This window comes from Peromyscus californicus, unplaced genomic scaffold (genome assembly GCF_007827085.1).
Source record: "Peromyscus californicus insignis strain IS unplaced genomic scaffold, ASM782708v3 Scaffold_11__1_contigs__length_118956290, whole genome shotgun sequence".
Lineage (NCBI taxonomy): Eukaryota > Metazoa > Chordata > Mammalia > Rodentia > Cricetidae > Peromyscus > Peromyscus californicus.
This window is the reverse complement of record NW_026294402.1, coordinates 98817810-98837510: the sequence shown is the minus strand read 5'-3', so window position 1 is coordinate 98837510 and position 19701 is coordinate 98817810. Positions and strand designations below refer to the sequence as shown.

The window sequence follows — 19701 nt, the reverse complement described above, 5'->3', positions numbered from 1 at the left end:
CCCAAACTTTTGATGTAAACTATGAAATGTGAGACCTGCTGGGTTTAAGATGAAGTATAATGTCATGTTCTCTCTCCTTACTCCTTGATTGTACGAAGGATCTTCCTCTCTGTAGTGAAGACAAACTCATGCCTAGATTCTGATCCTAACCTCCAAATGAAATGACATCATGATGGCACTTTGATTGGAACTTTCTATTTGTTTCTTGATCAATTACCCACCCCTTTCAATTCAAAAGAAAGAATAGTGTTCTGAAACATGACATGCTTCATGCTAACTATGAGAAACGGACAACCTGAGTTTGATCCTGGAAGCCCCATGGTGGAAGATGAGAATCAGCTCTCACAAGTTGTCCTCTGACTTCCACACACGTTGTGGTATGCACACCCATACTCACACATGCAATAATAATAAATAAAATGATCTGACATTTTGCCGTGCAACTGAGCAACTTAGTTTTTAATATCTACCCCAGAAAATAAAACATATTGGTGCTTTGAGATGACTCAGTAGGTATGGGGGGGGCTGCCCTCACTTTTTCCCCCCAGAGTACTCTTGAGCAGCGAGAAGTGAGAAATATTTAGATAGAAATATAGAGGAGAGAGACAGAAACACAGGATAGCCTCGGGAGGGCCTGGGTCAAAACCCACCAGCCCCTTCTGTCTCTGCTAAAGGGCTTTTAAGAGAATGCCAGGGGGTGGAGCAAAAGACCTCCCCCACAGCGCAGTCAAACACCTGGTAACCATGCCAGCCATCCCCTAATGCAACCCTGCTGTGTAAAGCAACCTCAGATCTCACTAGGAAACCTTTGCGGGTTCCCACAAGTAGGTAAAGGACTTGCCTTGCAAATGTGAAGTCCCAAGTTTAGATCCCAGAACCTATGCAAAGCTGGATATGGTGGCATGCATATTTGTAATGCCCGGGCTCCTGTGATGAGATGGGAGGAAGGGCAGGAGACTCTCCAGAAGCTTGTAGGCCACCTGGCCTGGCCTATGCGGTTCCAAACAACAAGAGACCCTGGTTCAAACAAGATGGCAGGTTAAGAGAGACACTTGAGGTTATCCTCTGCCCTCCTCATGCATACTGTGGAGTGCGCATAACCTGAACTCATACACAGTCACACACATTCACACATTACTATGCTCACATGCTTTATTTTTATTGTGTGATGGTATATGTAATATATAGCACACATATTAAATATATTGGATAACCAATGCAAAATTAAAATAATTGTAGGAATAGTCCACCAAGATGAATAATATAAAATGGCATTTAAAATGACCCATCTGCAAGGATGTTCATCTCATCCTTGTGAGTAAAAGGAATAGACCAGAAGCAACCAAAATGTCCTTCAAAAGGAAAGAGGTTAAATTTGGTTCATATGCAAAGTGGAGTAATAGTCAGCCTTCATAAATAATGAAACAAATTATACACTTTAACTCTGAGGAGGTGGTACAGAGCCATAGGTGCTGTTTGGCACTAGTTGTATAAAGGCTGTACAGACACATATGTATGTACATACACATACATTTATCCATTATACAAATTTAAATAGCATCAGTTTACAAAGTGTGTGTGTGTGTGTGTGTGTGTGTGTGTGTGTGTGTGTGTGTGCATGCGCGTGCATGGTGTGTGTGCTAGAGTGCCTGTGTGTGGAGGTCAGAGGTTGACATTAAGCATCTTCCTCTATTGCTTTCTATCTTAGTTTTGAGATAAGCTCTCTTGCTGAACCAGAATCTCTCTGGCTACACTAGCTGCTCAGCACACCCCAAGGATCCTCCATCTCTGCCCTCACCACCCAGCTCTGGGGTTACAAGCATACACTGAATGCCTGGCTTTTTAACGTGGGTGATGGGGACCTGAACTAAAGTTCTTGCATAGCAAGCCTTTTACCAACTGAACCATCTTCCAAGCCCAAATACTATCAGGGTTTTTTTTTTTTTTAAGATTCATTGTATTATTTTTAACTATGCTTATGGATTTATGTATGGGTATATACACATGGGTGCAGGAGCCTGAAGAGACCAGAGGCATCAGATCCCCCTGGCACTGGAGTTACAGACAGTTGCAAGTTGTTAGAAACTGAGCTCAGGTCCTCCACAAGAGCAGCATCCACTCTGAACCACTGAGCCATCTCTCCAGCCCCAGTATTTTTTTAAGCATGTAGGTTCCCCCCCGCAACGATCTGAGTTTAATTTTACTGGTACTTCAATTAAACAAATTATATCTATAAAAATAGTACTGGTAATAGAAACAATGTTTACTAAGCTCGAGCTATGCTTTTTTTTTTTTGGTTTTTCGAGACAGGGTTTCTCTGTGTAGCTTTGCGCCTTTCCTGGAACTCGCTTTGGAGACCAGGCTGGCCTCGAACTCACAGAGATCCGCCTGGCTCTGCCTCCCGAGTGCTGGGATTAAAGGCGTTCGCCACCACCGCCCGGCCTAGAGCTATGTATTTTTAAGACGATTTATTTTTGTGTTTTATTTATGTGTGTCATATGCATGTAGGTGCCTGCAGATGCCAGAAGAAGGCATCAAAGCCTGTGAAGCTGGGGTTACAGGTGGTTATAAGATTCTCAACATGGGTGCTGTGCTGGGAATTGAACTCAGGTCCTCTGGAAGAGCAATGCAAGCTCTTAACTGTTGAGCTATACGCCCAGCCCCCAGCTCAAGCTACATTTAAGGTACTTTTCTGTGCACTGTAGATGTGCATAGAAATCCCCATAATAACTTTATCAAGTATGTATTCCCTTATATTCATTTTAAGTTGATGGAATTAAGCAAAGAGAATTGGGGAGAGGTAACTTTCTGTCTTTTAAGTAAAGTGTGGACTGTGTTCTTTGCCCATCAAAGGAGGCTGGCAGCCAGGACCATTGTCATCAAAATTCTGGTCTGATTCCACCTACATCCTGCCAAGGTGAATTCTTTGGTCATTCTGACTTAACACAGAACTTAAAATACCTACCTTTTCCTTCCTGTTTCAAAGCTCTAATAGTACTGGGAGGCAGGCTCTTCAAAAACCTCAATTCAGGCAACCTTGCCATTTACCTACAGAAAGAAAAATCCCTTTTCTCTTTGAATCTCATGCATTGGGGAGTGGAGGAGGGGAGTTACTTTCCTTTCCAAGTAATTTTAAAGAAATTCCCGCTGGAAGGAGAATAGAGGCATGGAGTTGACACAGAAGACAAGAACTGCAGAAACAGAAAAAAGATGTGAAATATAAACTTCCCATCTGTCAACTATAAAACACTACCAGTGGCACTGTGTCCTTTACATGATCAAAACAATTTACCCCAAGACCCTGAACTGACACCCCCTCTTTTCTAAAGCAAGCCTCCTGTCCAGAGCGTCAGACACAAAAGCACATGGAGATGTCAGCCCTTTGATTTTGAACTTCAACTCTCTCCTAAAGAAAACTGGGCTTGTGAAAAATGTAGCACTGATAATTTAGCCAAGCACAAGCCATAAAACAGTAGGCTATGTCCTGAAAGAGCAGTGAGACTTACTTCTTGGAAGACCTTTTCCCAGCAAATCAGCTCTGATGTGGGAACTGAAATGCTGACTGCCACGTGAAGGCTACAAAACAGTTGATAAATTAAGGTGGTTTATAAAGACATTAATAATACTCAACAGATAGAGATACAAAGTGCAGAAGAAAAGAAGGCATGGAGCAGGGTGGGAGCAAAGAGCTTCAAGGAAGGTTGAAAGACAATCATTCTATCGACTACCTACTTATCTATTTACTTATCTATCTACCTACATACTTACCTACCTACCTACCTACCTAGTTATCTATTTACTTACCTATCTACCTACCTACTTATCTACCTACTTACTTATCTATTTACTTATCTACCTACCTGTCTACCTACCTACTTATCTACCTACCTACTTATCTACCTACCTACTTATCTATCTACTTATTTATCTATCTACCTACTTATCTATCTACCTACTTATCTAGCCAGCCATCCACCCATCCACCCACCATCTATTTGGGTTTTCATTTTCTCTTTTTCTATCACAGACACTGAGGTTCTTATTCTGGCTACCTAAGACTCCTTGACGACAGAAGAACAAGGAAAAGGTAGAAAACACACACCCACCGTTAACATTAGAGACTGAAATGTCAGCAAAAGTTGTTTGGTTTTTTTTTTTTTTAATCCTTTCTACCAGGAAAGCCATTGTGGCACTATTGTTTGCTGGCCTAACAAAAAAGAAACCAAGCTTTCACTAAGAGTCTCTTCTTCTCAGGCCAAATGCTGAATCGACAGCCCAGTTTCTGCAAGCGCTTGCTTAGCAGCCACAGACAGCTTCTGTTTGAGTGATATACTGGGTCACATGGAAGAAGAGACATAACAGAAAGTAGGACCAGGCAGAAACTAAATCAGTGCTTTGAAGGCTTGCTGGGCCGGCATCAGGTCAGGCATCCCCATCAGGAACTGTTAGTTTTCGTAGGGTGTTCGGTAGTTATTTTGTGTCATGGGAAAAAAAACCAATGCTTTATAAAAACCTCAATCTTTCTCATTCAACAGACACCATCAGCCATTCTCAGTAAGTCCTTCTGTGATCTCTACTTCTCTGGGGATTATGATTTTTTCCCTTTATTTTTATTTTATGTGTATGGATGTTTTGCTTGCACGGATGTAAGTGTGCCCCATGCATGTAGTGCCCATAGAGACAAGAAAAGGGTGCACATTAGATTTCCTGGGGCTGGTGTTATGAGCCACCATGTGGGTGCTGGATATTATTATATCTGGGTCCTGTGGGAGAAAATGCCTCAAACATGCCCACAGACCAATTTCATGGAGGCAATTCCTCAGCTGAGATTCCCTCTTCCAAGGTATGTTGGGTTTGTGCCAAGCTAACAGAAACCAGCTAGCACAGGAGCGATGAAAAAAAAAATGAGGCAGAAAGAAAAAAAATTAAAGCTAGAGAGAAAGGAAAGAAAAAGAGATCAATTAAACGTTTTTGAAGATAAAACCAGCAACCTCTGCCCACGTTTCATGTAAGCCACTACCTCTATTAATAGCAAATGCAGTAACATCACACAACCATCTGCTCCCTTCTTAAAGTCCTGGGGGCTGGGCCCAGTGTTGAGCAAACTTGGCTTATCTTTTCCTCAAGACACAGAGTAGAGGGGAGCAGAAGGGAGCTAAGGGCCGGCAGTAAGGGAAACAAAGGCAAGAGGGGACAGTTCCCATGGCCTGATCTGTTAATCGGCCGCCACCACACGGCCTTCGATTCCAGCTTCACAACAGCTGTCCCTATAAAAAATGAACTCTGACACTAAGATACAGCTGTTTAGAAAAAAAGACGAGAGAACGTATAAAAACCCTTTTCTCGGTCTGCCACCTTGGATAACCACACGCGGGTCTGTCTCACTTGATTTTTAGATTCTTCTGCGGTTTCACTTCTCCCTAGTCACTGATTTCAGTTTCACTGGAAACAGTGCCCCTTCTTTTCATCCTAATGGAGGCTCCTGATGGGATGAAACGAAGGAGACTACAGATGTAGGAAGGCTGTGCTTTCTGTACTTGGAAGATGCTTGTTATTAAAATTCTGTATTCATAGATGCTTGATGGCTTTGAAGAGCTGGTTTAACTAGCAGTCATTTTTTTCTCTCTCCTGAGACAGGGTTTCTCTGTGTAACAGTCCTGGCTGTCCTGGAACTCACTATGTAGTCCAGGCTGGCCTCGAACTCCCAGAGATCCACCTGCCTCTACCTCTCAAGTGCTGGGATTAAAGGTATGTGCCATCAAACCTGGCTAATTAGCAATCATTTTGAACAAAAAGATCAGATCAAATATTGGGGCTGGAGGATGTCCTTGAGATTAAGAGCATGGGCTGCTCTTCTAGGTTCAATTCCCAGCACCCATAGTGGCTCACAATTCCAGTTCCAAGGGATCTGATGCCCTTGTTGGCCCTCCACGGGTACAAGCCAAACACATGGTACACAGACATACATGCAGGCAAAATACCCAACCAAAAAAATAAATTTTTTTAAAATAATTAAATGTTGTACTATAAAACTCATGTTGATAAGAATAAAATCCAAGCTGAAGGCCTAGCATGTTATTCTGGGAAAATGCACCATGAGCCGGTAAGTGCAGCGGTTTTGTTTTTACTTTAAACTTCTCTAATGTAAACTTTCGCCAAGATGACTCCCATTGGTTACTCCTGACCATGGGGAGAAGAAGTCACAGCTAATACAGCTTATGTTTACCTGAGTACAGTGATATAGAACATGGATGCTGAAATCCAAGAGTCCTGGCTCAGAGACATCACTGTTCTCCAGTGACCTGCAGGCCATCTTGTAAGTGTTGGGTTCCTAATCTGAAAAAAAATGGGAAAAATAGCAGTGTCTTTTTTGGGTGTATGTTATAAAAATTAAATCAGAAGAACATTGAGGTGGTTCAGCTGTTAAGAGGACTTGTTGCCCTTGCAGACGGTTTGGTTCCCTGGACCCACATGAGGGCTTACAACCATCTGGAACTCTAGTTCCAGGTGATTTGATACTCTCTTCTGACCTCATCAGGCATCCAGAATACATATGCCGCACATACAAACAGGTAGGCAAAACACTCACAGACATAAAATAAAAATAAATTGGTGTAAAAAATAAATTAAATCAGCAGCTGGGGAGAGAGCTTAGTCAGTAGTGTCTGTGGAGCAAGCATGAAGACCCAAATTAAATCCCCAACACACACCAAAAAAACCTGGGCTTGGTGGCATACATTTGTAATGCCATCACTGAGGAGGCTCTCCTGCCAGTGAGCCTAGCTTAAAAACAGCAGGTTCTGGTCTCAGTGAGAGACCTTGCCTTAAAATAATCCAGCTAGATGGATGGTTCCTGGGGAACACCACCTGAGGTTGACCTCTGGCCTACATATATATGAGCACACATGTATATCCTGCTAGTATCAAGGAGAGAAGGAAAGGCAGAGGGTGTGTAGCAGAGCTGATAAATTAGCACAGTGCAAATTAACTGTTCAGTGATTGACAGGCTGATCCAAAAGCTGAATTGTTTTTTCCTTGACTACCTGAGGCAGTACAGAAAACTAACAAGTTAATTACTTACTTGGAAGGTGCACAGGAGTCACCCTATTTCACTTGTCTCTGAGCTAAAGCACCAGAGAGCAGCAGTTCAGTTTGGTTACTAGTTCCAGTGCTAGCTGGATGTACTAGTTACCAGAGACAGTTTTGCAAAACCTGAGTGTAGGCAGTTTCTCTGTTTCTTAGCAGCTGCTCCCAAATAACCATTCAGAAACTTATTATTAATTATAAATGTTCGGCCAATAGCTCAGGCTTGTTACTAGCTAACTCTTACAAATTAAATTAACCCGTTTCTATTAATCTGTGTGCTGCCCCAAGGCTTGTGGCTTTTACCTCTCCTGCATGTTCTGCTTCCTTTCCATCTGGCTGGTGACTCCTCAGACTCCCTTAACTCTACCCCTCTTCTTCCCAGCATTCTCCCTGTCCTGAAAATTGTGCCTAGCCATTGGCCAGTCAGATCTTTATTAACCAGTAAGAGTAATACATATTTACAGTGTACAAAAGATTATTCCACAGCACCTGAGCCTAGTCATGTTTTGTAATCTGGTTGCTGTCTTAGTTCTTTTTCTTCCTGTTGCTGTGATAAAGTATCCTGACAAAAGTAGCACGAGGAAAGAAGGGAGGGATTTATTTCTGACACAGTTCAAAGTAGAGTCCATCATGGAAGGGAATTCAAGGCAACTGGTCACATTGAATCCACAGCCAGAGAGCAGACACTGATGAATGAATGTGTTCAGCTCACTTCCTCCTTTTTATACAGTCCAGGGTGCCAGCCCAAGGAATGGTGCCAGCCACAGTGGGCAAGTCTTCCACATCAATTAACCTAATCAAGATAATCCTTCACTGGCATGTCCCTTTTAAGAACAGCAGACTATATAATTGTTTCTGTATTTAGAGTTGAGTCTAATCTCTCTGTGTACATAGATAATTAATTGCAATGTTTCTGAATGAAGGATTTCTTATCAGGTTTTAAGGAGCACGGGGTAAATGTCCTTTATCTGAAATGCTTTTGTCAAAGTCTTTCAGATTTCATATTCTTAAGAGAGGGTTGGAACATGTGTGATTTTAGCACGTGAACATCCATAATTCAAACCTTTGAAATATAAAATGCACCAAAACCTGAAACTTCTCAGGTGCTAACATAAATGTCAAATTTTGGAGTTATTTTGGATTTTAGATTTTCTGATTAGAGATGTCCAACCTTATTAGTGTATTACATGTATTGTATTAATTACTTTTCTGTGGCTGAGATAGAACACCATGACCAAGACAATTTATAGAACCAAGAGGTTATTTGGGCTTATGCTTCTAAAGGGATCAAAGGCTGTCATGATGGGGGAGCACGGTAACAAGATGCAGGTTTGGCAGTTCTAGCAAGATTCTGAGAGCTCACATCCTTTGTCATAAGCAAGTAGCAGAGAGCAAACTAGAAGTAGGTGGGGCTTTATACTCTCAAAGCCTGCTTCCAGAGACACACTTCCTCCAGCAAGGCTGCACCTCCAAAACCTTCCCAAACCCTGCCACCAACTGTGGACCAAATGTTCAAATGCCCATGACCACAGGGGATACTTCTCTTTCCATCACACATATAATCAATGAAAAATTATTCATGTACGATTTTGCACTTTTCAAATTAATCTTATTTCATGTGCAGTAGCCTCATAGGGATGGTGGTTAATGTATTTAAAAACAGTTTATCTGGGGGTGGTGATGAATGCCTGTAATCACAGCATTCTAGGAGCTAGAGAGATGGCTTAGCAGTTTAAAGTACTTGTTCCTCCTACAAAGGGGCTGGATTCAATCCCTAGCATCCACATGGTGGCTCAAAACCATAGCCGGGCGGTGGTGGCGCACGCCTTTAATCCCAGCACTCGGGAGGCAGAGCCAGGCGGATCTCTGTGAGTTCGAGGCCAGCCTGGGCTACCAAGTGAGTCCCAGGAAAGGCGCAAAGCTACACAGAGAAACCCTGTCTCGAAAAACCAAAAAAAAAAAAAAAAAAACCATTCATAACTCTAGTTCCAAGGTCACTTTAACAGCAGCAGGGAATTCAATAAACAGGGTGTGCCATGTGGATCTTTTAAGATCCTTGAACCTCTCCCGTGGTGAATGTCAACTTAGAACACAGATAAAATTACTGCTGTCTATAAAGCAGTGAGGTGTGTATTTTAAACACTTTGAAATATTATATCACACAATTTGGACTGAAAATTTGATAGGTGTGCATTGTGAAGAAGTATTTGCAATCTTGGACTTTGAAGAAAGAAAGATAAATACAGAAAGAAAAGTTTGAAGGTCTACCTTGAATTTGACACCTCTTTCAAAAAGTTTAGGGGGTGGGGAAGAAGTAACTTAACAGGAGGCTAGGGAAAGTTGAGCCAAGTCCTACTTGCCCCGATTCTTGTCTCTAGTTCTAGCATCTTGAGAACAGCGACAGATTTATGTAAATCCACCTAAGAGAAATTAAGAAGTTGTACAGAGGCTGGGTACATCCGTGAAAGATGGGTGAAAACTTAGGTAAGGATAGGAGATGATGTGGTCCGGTGTACTGGCAGGTTCCGAAAGGCTCTGACACAGGTGAGGAAAAGGACAAAAACGAAAAGCAAAACCAAACAAACCCCAAACTACCTATGCAAGCCAAGACTTGTTGCAAGAATATGCGGCTTCTCAACTTCAAGCCGTCTTTGGAGGCAGTTCATGTTACCTAAGCTCCTTTCCACTCTGAGAATCCATTTACTTGGTTCCAAATACTGAACAGAGAGGCACTGTCAGGGTTTAGCTGTTTGATGGCCTTGGTGTTGCACTCTCTGTGGCCAAATCTCGGCTCAACCCTTAGGATGAAGCTTACCTTGAACTAGCCACTTTGACTCTCTGGGTCAGCTTCCTCTACCAAATTGAAATAGTACAGCCCACATTTATTTCCAGCAATACTCTAAGTCTCCGTAATATATAAAAAGCCTCAGCCGGGCGGTGGTGGCGCACGCCTTTAATCCCAGCACTCGGGAGGCAGAGCCAGGCGGATCTCTGTGAGTTCGAGGCCAGCCTGGGCTACCAAGTGAGTTCCAGGAAAAGGCGCAAAGCTACACAGAAAAACCCTGTCTCGAAAAACCAAAAAAAAAAAAAAAAAAAAAAAAAAAAAAAAAAAGCCTCATAAGTACACACTTTTGTTTCCATGAAGGCTAAGAGGGCCCCTTAACTCTCATCCTGTTTCTTTTTCTTTTTTGTCCCTTCCCACTCTATTTCAGGTCCTGTCTTTACAAACTAGCTGTTCCTGGTTGCTCAAATGCACCTTATCTTACTGGCACAGGGTAGGAAAGCCTATCTAAGGAAAAATGCAATAGTCTCCAGTAACAGGATGGGTCCATTGGTCAAGGAGCCAAGTCTGTAAAAACGATTTTACATATTTTTCACCCCATAACCGCCATCTATAAAACGAGCCAAGCACAGACTGGGTCCCTGAGAAATTACAATTCCAGAGTTGCTACACAAAAGGAATATTGAGCTCACTACAAGCCTTTAAACCTACAAGTTGCTTTAATTTTTTTTTCATAGAATCACTGTCTAAAGAGCATTCTGCACATCTCAGGTCTGAGATGAGGCAGACTTTCCTTAAACTATTTCTCATATATCCAACACAATTGCCATCCAAACCCTTATTTTATTCTGATACTCTCTCGATCTTCGGAATCCCTCTCTTTATACAGTTTCAGAGAGTTGCTACCTAGAGAGCAGAAGTTCTTGAGTCAACTACTTGAGCTCAAACACTAAGTCTACTGACCATGGGACTACACCTCAATTTATCTGAACATGGAGGATAATCCCCATCTCAGACACCTGAGGGCTAATCTGCCCTAAGTAAACCCCTGGCTCTGGGATCAGAGGACAACTGCAGCAGTGTTCCATGTCCAGCACTCCACCCGCAAAGGCCTTTGACCTCTGAGGCTTTGGTCTCCATCACCTCACAGACCACCCCAAACTTAACCTCCTGCTCAGCTATGCATAGATCTGGGCGTGCCAACAGCAAGTAAAACCTTTAGGCTCCCAATGCAGCTAAACCAGAGATGTGCACTGAGGCTTCCAACGGCTTCGTGGATGCGCCAGGACACTGAGGTCTAGGACTGCGCGGCACGGACACTCTGGTTCAGAGTTACAACAGCCAGCGCCAGCCAGACACAGGCTGGGGGGCGTGGCTCCACGTGCGCACACCCGCTCCAGGGGGCGTGGCCTCCCGGGACGCGCCAAGGGGCGTGGCCCTTCGCAACCCTCTTGGCCTAGAGATCTCTCGGCCCAGCCTTTCTCTCTGCGCACGCGTACTTCTCGAGAGGCGGAACGGCGGGCGGCGCGCACGCGGCGTTTCCCGGAAGGCGGCGAATGGGCCGCAGAGGGAGGGGCAATGCCCGCCCGAGGGCGGGGCGCAAGGCGGAAGCGCTGAGGTCAGCTGACTGGGTCTCGTGACGGCCGGGGCGGTGGCCACGCAGGCGCGTTGGTGTTCAGCGCGCTCAGCCTGGGCGAAGATGGCGGCGTCCAGAGCGAGCCTCTGAGAGGCGGAGGGAGGAGCGGAGGGGTGGGGGCCGCGGCGCAGGAACCCGCGGCGACAGGCCCCGGCGGGGAAAGGGAAAGCGAGAGGGGAAGGGGCCGGCGGCGCCTCATCCCGCTCAGGACGTGGAGCCGGCGGCAGGCGGAGCTTGGGCTGGAGCGCCTCCAGCCTCCGGCGAAGGTAAAGCCGCCTCCGGCTCTGGGGTTCTGCGATGCCGCTTTCCACCTGCGGGGACCCAGGGGCTCCGGGCAGGGACCACTGGGCGGGCGGTGTTCAGCTGCTGCGGCCCGAAGCTGCTAAAGCAAGCAGCTGCTTCTCCAGCCGCTGGGGTTCCTGCGCCGGGACCCTCCCCTCCCCCGGCTCTGAGTGACATTTGCCCGGGGCACTGCCCTGGCAGCCCCACCCCTCTCTGCCTGGTCGTCTTCTCTTCTCCCATCACTGTCCCTGTCCCCCTCTTCTCGGTAACTGGCCCTGACTCGACTCCACACCTCCTTCCCCTGTGGGCTCCGCCCTCGGGATTCCCTCCTGGATGCCGGCGCCTCCAGTTTCCTTGGATCAGCGGTCCTCTTTTCTTCCTCTTGGGTCCCGCGTAGACTCGCTTTACTTTTCTTTCTTTCGTTTCTTTTCTTTTTTCCTCAGCTCTGTTTCGATTTATTGGGAAAGGAGGAACAGCTGCTCTTCTCTTCTCCAGGCCCTTTATCAAGTTTCCCCCCAAGGCTTCATACAAAGTAGCCTGGCCTGTTCACTGTTGCCCGTGCTGGGTTGCTGTAATTTCACCTCTGAACGCGGCCTTTGGGGAAGGTGAAGCAGGACGTGGACGCTCAATGAAGTGGCTATTGAGACTACACCTGCGTGCCTTTTCCCAAAAAGCACCCCGATGTAGGATGCTAAATTAACCGCTCTTGTCTTAAAACCGTTTCCTTGATCACTTGGTGGAGGGATGATGTAAATAAAAGTCGCCCCCTTACATAGAGATGAATTCCCAAAGGAATGATTTCTCACTTCCTGGATCTGCTTTTCCCTTTTATTCTACTCTGTGTAGTTTTTGTTTGTTTGTTTGTTTCTAGTTCTTTATTCTTTAACTTTGTTTAACTTACAGCATAAAACCCTTTTAATTTTCAAATACAATGTAAAACAATGTTTAAGCCCCAATATCGCAAATGGTGGCTTGACTGTTCATATCATACTGCGTACAGGGACCATAAGTCCTACTTGAGAAAACACTGCGTTTACGCTTGCTTTAAAACAGGAAGTACAATAAAGGAGGAAAAGAGTCAGAGTTAAGAAATAAGGATGTAAAGACATTATGTCCTGGACCAATATAGCATTTGTATTTCCCTGAAGAGCTATGGATATTTTCTTTTTTTTTTCTTTTTCTAATATGCCAGTAATACTCTAAATCATACTAGTAAGCCTAGTTGCAAACAAATCAAGTTCCTTTTTTTTGCGGGGGGGGGGCGGGGGTTGAGACAGGGTTTCTCTGTGTAGTCTTGGTTGTCCTGGAACTCACTCTATAGATCGGGCTGGCCTTGAACTCACAGAGATCCGCCTGCCTTTGCCTCCCAAATGCTGTGATTAAAGACTTGCGCCACCACTGCCCAGCCAAATCAAGTTCTTAAGGTAAAAAATTACTAAAACATGAATGCCATTGGTAAAAAAAAGTTATACAGTGGTGGAAAGCATGAATTATTTGCAAGAATTTGTCTTTATTACACATAACAGAGGATGGTTGCCCAGGTAGACATTAATAAACTGCTCTTCTTAAACGTCTAAGAAAGGCTAATAGTGGAATCTGGTTCCCAATAGATACTAAATTGGAGTTGAAATAAAAAGGGACATGTTGTATCTACACAGTTGTATCTAAGTTGTATCTACACAGGTGAACCTGTGGTTTCTGTTGCGCAGACTTTTCCCCTGCCTCTCTGAGTGAGCAAGGTGGAAACAAGCTTGTGCCGCTAAACGGCAGGCAGCCCAGTTTTATTTGTTGCTAAAGCTTTGGTCTAATGTCGGGCAGTGGTTAAAGTGCAGTTTTTAGTTTGTTATGCTTTGTTTTAGTTTTCACGTATCAGGGTTTTGTTTTTTGCACTTAAAATATTGTTTGTATTTATTTGTGTGTTTGTGTTCATGTGCCATGGAGCATGTGTGGAGGTCCGAGGACAGCTGGCGTGAGTGCTTTTGCTCTTCTTTGTGTAGAACCTTGGGATTGAACTCAGGGAGTTAGCTGTGGTGGCGGTCTGCTTCATCATGTGGGACCAGGAGGATTGAATGCAGGTTGTTAGTCTTGTGGAAGGTCTCTTTACCTGCTGAGCCTTCTTCATGGCCTGCAGTTGTTTTGAGATACAGTTTTTAGTGTTTCTCACCTTCATCAGCTTCACTAAAACCTTCTTCCTTTTTATATAAAATAATTGTTAACATGAATTTGCTCTCCTGAAATCATTTATACCATTCAGCTTTGATTCTGAGACTAAAAGATTTACTTGCATCTTTACAGCAACAGAAAAAAAGTAGACTAACTTCAGGTTGACCACTTCAGAGACTGCTTAGAGAACTAAGGAGTTGGTAAATCACTAGCGCAGACTTGAAGAAGGAGTTGGAGAGGGAGGGTGAGAGCTCGGGGAGGGCCTTTGGACAGTGGTTAAGAGTTCAGCTAGAAGAGCTGACAAAGGGATGAAAGCGAACATGCCAACTGAGAAACTGTTTATTATCTACAAACTTCACTGGGTTTGCTTCTAGGAAACTGAGAGTCTGTTGTTATTCAGAGCCAGTGGAGGGGAACAGCAGCAGAGCTTAGGGCCAAGAAATTGCTCTAAAGCGTTCTCGCCTTGGAATAACAAGGTTTAATATATGTGTGGGGGCCGTATTACAAACACTACTAATATAGATTGACCGACCTATCTGTCTGTCTGTCTGTCTCTCTATCAAGAGTGGTTAGGAGAACATGGAGAAGGGGAGAATGTCTAGGGGAGGGGTTCTGAATGCCACACTATGGTTGAGGGTTAGTCAGGAGACTCAAGAAGGCCATATTCCTGACCCTGTGACATAATACAGGATTCAGACTGATTCTTAATCAGAACAGAGACTGCATCTCCATCTCCTGCCACCGCACTAAGATGGTTTGAATACATCACCATGTTTACAGAATACTGCAAGGAAAAACACAAGGTTACATGAAGCACAACACAAAGGTTAGACAGAGATTTCTCTAGTTAAATCACCTCCCACCACAGATATACATTATTCTGCAGAAGAATGAAGCCTGTGGTGTCCTGAGGTTAACTGTTGTAGGGTATAAACCCAGCTCAACTTCTAACTAGGTTAACGTACCCTCTGCATTCATGGCCTGACAAAGAAGGGGATACTCATTTCTGATCACGAAATTATTCATCTTAGTTTCCACTACTGTATATGTGTCCAGCTTCCAGGGAAACAAGAAGCCTATGAAAAGCTAAGGGAGAAAAAGGGAAGAAATTCCTAAGAGAGCAATTATCATAACTACACTCAGATTGATGTAGGTAGATAGTGTTATCCAGCATGGAATTTCAAGTGACCGTTAATGACTGACGCAGAAAAATGGTCAAATGCTGGATGACTTGAGTAATTTCAAGAACATAGGAACTGAAGGACTTGAAAAGAAGTACTGGAAATGAAAAGCACAGTAAAGAGATGCAGAATGCCTTTGGGCTTACCTGATTGGTCACTGCTGAGGATAAAATGGCAAACCTCTATGTATGTCAGTAGAAAATATCATTCTGTGTCACTCAACCATTGAAGAAAAACACATCCAAAGATTTGGAAATAGGGGCTGGAGAGATGGCTCAGTGGATAATAGAACTTGTTGCTCTTTTTGGAGACCTGACTTTGTTTCCCAGTACTCAGACTAGGTTACTCACAACCACCTGTAATTCCAGCTCCAGAGGATCCAGATCCCTCTTCTGGTCTCAGCATGGACCTACATATACTTGCAAATAGGCACACACACATACTTTAAAAAGAATAAAAATAAAATTTAAAAAGTTTGGATGGCTGGGCTGTGGTGGTGCACATCTTTAATCTAGGCACTCAGGAAGCAGAGGCAGGCGGATCTCTGTGAGTTCAAGGCTAGCCTGGGCTACAGAGTGAGTTCCAGGATAACCAGGGCTATATAGGGAAACCCTGTCTCAACACCCCCCCCACACACACACAAATTTGGAAATAGCAACAGTTTTGTTTGTCTGATTTTTTTTTAATAGGTGAAACTTGAGTCTCTACAGAAAGAAAAGAAAAATTAAGTTTTTAAGTTCTTCTGTAAGATTTTGTAATGTGCATATACATGTTTTGAGAATTTTTAAGTAGCTCTGAATAGTTTCCTGCATTCATCTTATGTTTCCCAGTGATTTTTGAAATAGCACATCAGCAGATGTGCATTTGGAATCATACTCCTCCAAGTGCCGAGTATATGCTAGGCAGACACCGTACCTCTGAACTGTGGCCCCAGCCCAGTGTACCAGCCATGTTGGAATAAATTAATAATAAATTATCAAAATAGCATTGTAGCAGAAATGACTATGCATTTCAATATACAAATAACTATGACCACACCGCAGTAAGCAGTGTAATTGTCAGAGATGTGCACCTTTGCATAGAATCAGTTTGGGACAGAAATATGGATGGGTACAAGTTTGTCATCTTGGTGACTCAAATACCACAAGTTGAATTGCTTTTAGCATTGTTTCCTGAACTGAACAAGGTAAATATAATCCCTCAATTTATAGTAGCTGTAGTGTTGGAAAATTGGTGTACATTAAGCTCTATAGAATTTATTTTGTGTTTTATATTTAAATTGAATTAGGTTATGGGGCTAGTTCATTATAAATAGGTTTTCCTCTATGCAAATGAGCACTTGGACATTAAGGACAGGTTTTTAAGCCTGTGTGTGTCTGTGTCAGTGCACTTAACTGGAAGTCCCACTGAAGAGAGAGTGTTGGATCCCTTGGATTTGGCGTTTCAGGCTGTTGTGAGTCCCTTGATGTGGGTGTGTGGAACTGAACTCAGTAATGTCTTCTAGATGATCAGTTCATACTCTTAACCCCTGAGCCATTTCTCCAGCCCCTAGTTGAAAATGTTAATTAGTATTTTTAACACATTTTCCTTCTGGAGCAGAGTACTTTTGCTGAGTGCATGCCAGTCCATAATCCCTCTTGTTATAGAAACTGATTCATAGTCATGGGAACTTCCCAGAGAGTCACTGCTTTAGGGAATATCCTTTTAGCAACTAGCTGAAGCCAGGGTATGTATGGTTAAGGTGGACTTAAGACAGAATTACCTATGAAAAGGTGTATCCAGTGTGGCATACTTACTCTCAGTTATATCCATGTGCTCCTTATTCAACAGCCTGCATACTGTACTTATGGACTGCTTATGAAGAAATACGATTTCTAAAACAGGATCAGAAGCAGTGTTTTGTCATGTTTCTGGTAGACCATACCACCTGAGTAGCTCATGTACTTACTTAGCCAGTGTCCTGAGGACTGGTTTGCACTTGACTAACAGGACCAAAACAAAACACCTAAAGCAGTCTGCAGTAATTACCCTCATGCTCTGCCTTTAACTGTAGTTATCAGAACTTAAAGAACTAGTAAGGTTTTACATGGACTAGGCTCTCTCTAATAGATCTAAAATTCTATACCAACTTTACTGAATTGTTAGACTTTTACAGGCATTTCTGATTTGTGTTCCTGTGGTATTTTTGCTGTAGAATTCCTCTCCCTCAAACTTGTAGTCATGATTCAGAATGTATTTTGAGTATTTATCAAATCTTGGAGCAGATAAGCTTCATTTCCCCCAAACCTTTAAGTCATTGGCTTTACTTTTTAAAGTGGAATATTCCTCTTTAAAGATAATACAGAAAGTGTTCTGTAGGTTATAAACTCTGTGGGAGAGAGAGAAATAATATAGGCATTTCAGCAAGAACAAACTTGAAAGCTGTTACTGTTTCTTAGTATTGGGTGGGAGAGAAATTTTTGCCACATCAACTACCCGTGTTTTAGTAGTATTTCTTAGGTATGGAGTACTGACTGTAAAACATAACTCAAACTATGTTTGCTGCAGGATGAAAGGGAAAACAAGTTAAAACAGCCACTAAAGATCTCTGTTGCCGACTAGGGCCTCCTTACCATGGCAGAGGTAAACTTTGAAGTGCCTGCTAACTGAACTAAAGAAGAGTTTGCTCCTCCAGAGTGTGTTGTTCTGGCAAAAGCCAGATTCTGCTTTGAGATCCAGTGAAATAGAAATGAGGTCTAGAAAGTCTGAGAAATATGTCAGAACTAGAATACATAAATGATCAGCAGCACAGAATTTAAAAGAATGGAGCACATTTCTGAAAAGATGAATATTCTTTCAGATGGAACATATTTTTCAGTTTTGGAAAGGGCAAAGTCACAGTACATTTTCCATGAAAAATTTAGTTTTTCAAATAATAGATAAATATATCTAGAAATGAAAACTGTTCTCTCTGATGAAATCAACATATGTATGATTAAAATAGGATAGATGGCTCAGTTGGAATCAACATATGCATGATTAAAATAGATCTCTTTCGGCTCAGCATTTGATTTATGTTGCTAAATAGGAAAGACAATAAAATTAACTGCTGTGGTGAGGTTGGGAGGTAGCTCGGCACAGCATGAGATCCCAAGTTCAGTTCCCAGAACCCATTTCAGAAAGCCAGGCGTGGTAGTACCTATAATCTCAATACTGGGGAGGTGGGTACAAGTGGATCCCTGGGCTCACTCACAGACTAGCTTAGAATAACCTGTGTCCAGGCCACTGAGAGACCTTGTCTCCAAAAAAAAAAAAAAAAAAAAAAAACCAGTTCCCAATGAACACCTCTGGAAATTGGCCTTGATCTCCACACACATGCATTTGCACACCTGCATACACAAATAACTGCTGTGGTACATATGTCCAGTACTCCCCCATTGAGACCAAACTAAGAGTGTGCTTTCAGATTTAGGGGTTGCATTCTAATATATCTTCCCTCCTTTTGTTTCATGAAGAAATTTCTAATTATTTTGACTTTTAAGAAAGAATGGAGCAGAACTGAGATTATTAATACTGATGTCACAAATAATATAGTAGCACACTGTAAGTTCTGGACAGTTATTGGGATATATGATTATCAGTTGAACATAGATGTTACTGTTTGCTTCCCTATTTTGTGGCAGCATTTTTCTCTAGGGGATCAAGCTCTTCACGTTATAGGGTGTACTGAAACCATAGTGATCTGTTTCTTGCTATTTTAAGATTATTGTGGGTATCATACGCATTGCACACACTGATTTGTTCTTTCTGAAGAAAATACTTTAACTTGGATGTAGGCATACATTAAAATGAATCAAGAATAAAAAAAAAATGACCTGAATACAATACTTTATGTTCCAGCTATGGAGGTGACTTGAGACTGGAGGGTCACCTGATTCTAAGAGTTTGAAGGCACCTAGGTAACTTAATGAGACCCTGACTAAGAACAAAAACAAAAACATAGGGTTAAAGTTCAGGTGGCAGGTTTCCCCAGAGATAGCACATTTTATCTAAAACAGTTTAGATGTAGCTTTTTAATCTGGGTAAAAATTAATATTCTGCTAGCCATTTTTTAACCTGTTGTTTGAAACAGTACTAAGCTAGTAATATAATTTATATAGATTTCAAATCCGGTTGTGAAAATTAGATTTCTAAGAAGCCAATGTAAAGGATTCTCCTTTAGTTAATTGCTGCCTTGGTGGTTAATCCCATGAGATAAACTGCTGTGACTGTCCGCCATGCTTGCACAGGGAACGGTGAACAGTGACTCCAGTGGAGACAAGTGTCTCTTTGGGAAAGTAAAGCATGCTCGCAGGTTTTCCACAGCATTCTGTAGACATGCCACTGTTGGCCAAGTCGGAAGAACTTTCTGTCCGACACACCTCCTTCTGGCATGTTGAGGTTAACATTGTACTGTCATTGCTGTCTTTCTATCTATATGTCACTCCATCTTAATTGTTCATGCATTTCAGAACAAACTCATGCTTTAATTCATTACCTGAGAGCAAATTCTGTACTTAGATTTCATAGACTCAAAAGAGGGAAAAATGGTC

General features: G+C 42.8%; 1 protein-coding gene across 3 annotated transcripts in view; it reads left to right on the top strand.

Annotated features, from left to right (window-relative positions):
- Nucleotides 1-11549: 11549 nt before the first annotated feature.
- Dnajc13 (DnaJ heat shock protein family (Hsp40) member C13) overlaps nt 11550-19701 on the top strand; it is a 117524-nt gene continuing 109372 nt past the window's right edge. For 2 of the 3 annotated variants that reach the window (XM_052718879.1, XM_052718871.1), the window contains exon 1: nt 11551-11770. The gene's annotated coding sequence lies outside the window, so the exon portion shown is untranslated. Of the gene's footprint in view, nt 11771-19701 lie in introns of all 3 variants that reach the window. The other variant, XR_008214028.1, reaches the window with a different exon arrangement.